Genomic DNA, 2,676 nt, shown 5'->3' with positions numbered 1-2,676 from the left:
AGCCCTGGGGAGGGGGAATGTGGGGGGAGCAAGGGTCGCTGCCATCCTGCTCTCACAAACCAGCCTTTCCTCTAAAGCAGAGACCCGAGCTTCCGCCGTCCCCAGGACACCCTGATTTGTTTCCAGCAGTTCCTCAGAATAATTAACCCGGAATGACAGACCGCTGCTGCTGACACTGGGCCTGGAGCACCACATTACCGGGAGCACTGCGGGTATTACCCTGCGCGTACCGGGGAGCTGCAGCTCTCCCTGAGGACAGGCTGATCCGCAGTGGCCTGATCCCTCACCTCATCGTGTCCTGCTGCAAGATCTGCTCGGCAGAACGGCGCACTGGCCAGCGGGGCCCCCCCCACTTCCTTGCCAGCCAGTGGGAGGGGGAAAATGGGGGGGAGGGGGACAGGGACAGGAGGAGTCTGAAAAGCAAAGATTAATTAAGAGGCTGTGCCACTGCTTTGCTGTGATCCCAGTAACTGAACGGTTAAAGTGATTTATTCCTCCCAGGGTAATTACATTCCCCCTTTCTCTGTTATCCGTCCCCTGATCTGTGTTCAGCTCTTGGAGGTGCACGCGCAGGCATTCGGGAGCAATGATTCGGTCCTTGATTCGACATGTTCAGCAAGGAGATGTCCTGTCTGCCCCTTCTGTTTGTGCCTTTGCGTTACAGCTTCTGTAATACACAAAGATGTGCTGTTTATATTGATTCAAAGCTTCCGGACCCTTGTATAGCTCCAGGATCTCACCGATTAACCACTATGGCCAGACACTGCCGTGGCACATTGCAGCGGTGTCGTTACGCCACTAATTATGATCGAGAGCTTCCGACCTGGTTTTGTATCATGTTATCAAATAACTATTTCTGCTGCCTTACGTGCCGGCAGGTTTCTGCTGCATTTTTTAAAGCTGTGTTATGCTTCACGTGAACGAGTTTGGGAAACTCCTGTAGCCACAGCTATGCGGAGTTCAGAGCTGGCCGTCCTAATTGTCCCTTCTGGCATCTGGTCTGTGCATGCAGGAATGGCTGGAAGCCTTTAGAGGAACAGTTCGTTTTCCTGGGAAATCTTTCTTATATTAATAATAACCGAGCGTTAAATACAGACATCATTGCTTTTAAAACCACTGCATCCTTTTGTCTTTCACGCCATTTGCGTAGCACATCACACACTCGCACCCCTTTGCTGGCCAAGCTGCTTCCATGCATTTCGGCGTCACATTTTTAACTCACAAACGTGATACCTGGATGCCTGCCCCGTCCCCGCTCGGTCCTGTTCGGCTTTCGGATGCTTCATTCGAGCCATAAACATTAGAGGGAGCTAAAGACTGCTGCGTGCGCCCAACTGGGCGGCCGGACGGTTGGACGTTTCTGATTTCTGGCAGGGGTGGCCTGGAGCCTCCTCCCCGGGCAGGGGGGCAGCGGCTGGCTGGTCCCGCAGTCCTTCGGCTCCAGGAGCACTGCCGGGAGCGTCACCAAGAGGTCCCTGCCCTGTCCGGGAGGTGCCTGGACTCCCAGCCCAGCCCGTGCTGGTGGGGATGGAGCTGGTGGAGGCTGAAGCCTCTTTGCCGTAGCATTCCCTGCTCCCAAATCCCAGCAAATCCACAGCTGGGCCATCCTCGAGAAACGGCAGTGTCTCCAAGGGGTTGCTGTCCCTGCCAGGGAGGACGTGTGCTGCTCCATCAGGCAGGAGGGGGATTCGATGCCCACCAGAGCAGTACGGCGCTGATCCCTCTCCAGCTGACTCCAATCCCGGCACCACCACCCTTCCCGGTGCCTTACTCACCGTGCCGGCCCTGCCGCGGCTCATTAGAGCCCATTTATTTGGCACATGAAGAAAGAAACCGGGATGGTTTAGTGTTGTGGAGGTAGCCAGAGGCTCAACTCGGGACCAAAGTCAAGAAACGCAGCTACAGAAATAAGAAGGGATAATACGGACGGCACAGAAATCCGCGTGGGACACTTGCCTCGGCTCCGTGGGAATGGGGCACGGCGTTTGCTGCAGCATCCCCGGACCAACAGCCGCGATCGGCGGTGTATTAGGCAACAGAAATACAGTTAAAGATTGGTGCCATATGGGAGACTTTAACACCCCCCCCAAAATAAACCTGAGAACAAACGCTCCTAAAAATGGCACGGCAACGTTATTTCTGGATCCGATAGCCAACGGATTTCTTCACAAATTAGGCACTCGGCAGAAAGGCAGCACTATTTTAGAGGATAAAAAGCTTAATCACGGCAATGACTCTGGGCGGGGGAACCGCCGGGATTCAGCTGGTGTCGGATGAAGGCTGACCCAATATAGGGCTGGAAATAAAGGGTCGTGGTTGCACAAGGGCAAGCCATGAGCAGCTGGAATGAAACTGGTGGGACTGGAGCGCTCTGAGTTCGATGGCGGAGGATACCTGGCCTTTCAGTACCTTGCAGAAGCAAAAAAAAAAAAAAAAAAACCAAAAAAAAGCCACCCAACAAACATTTGGAATATGTATTCCAAGCAAAAGCTAGGAATGCGGAGGGAGCTCTTACCTGGCTGAGCAGCTCATCTCCAAGGAGTTACGTCAAGGTGAAACGAAGCTCTGAGGAGGGCTGCGTGGTAAAGCCACATCTAGGGGTTAGCCAGAGGAGGGCTGAAGGGGAACGTGCTGGAACACGGCCCGAGAAGGGCTGGGGAGGGGTCTGGAGCCCCA

The 2,676-nt window shown here is 54.4% G+C and overlaps 1 protein-coding gene across 2 annotated transcripts in view; it reads right to left on the bottom strand.

The window, feature by feature from the left end:
* The window catches only part of BTBD2 (BTB domain containing 2), a 31,141-nt gene extending 28,886 nt beyond the window's left edge, over positions 1–2,255 (bottom strand). For both annotated transcript variants that reach the window (XR_004842687.1, XM_035899746.1), the window contains exons 1-2: positions 2,251–2,255; positions 1,659–1,663 (exon numbers count right to left, since the gene is read on the bottom strand). The gene's annotated coding sequence lies outside the window, so the exon portion shown is untranslated. The remainder of the gene's footprint in view (positions 1–1,658; positions 1,664–2,250) is intronic.
* Positions 2,256–2,676: the final 421 nt, after the last annotated feature.

The sequence above is a fragment of the Egretta garzetta genome, unplaced genomic scaffold, assembly GCF_000687185.1.
Source record: "Egretta garzetta isolate BGI_Z169 unplaced genomic scaffold, ASM68718v1 scaffold418, whole genome shotgun sequence".
NCBI lineage: Eukaryota > Metazoa > Chordata > Aves > Pelecaniformes > Ardeidae > Egretta > Egretta garzetta.
The sequence above is the reverse complement of the archived record's forward strand: the minus strand, read 5'-3'. Positions and strand labels throughout refer to the sequence as shown.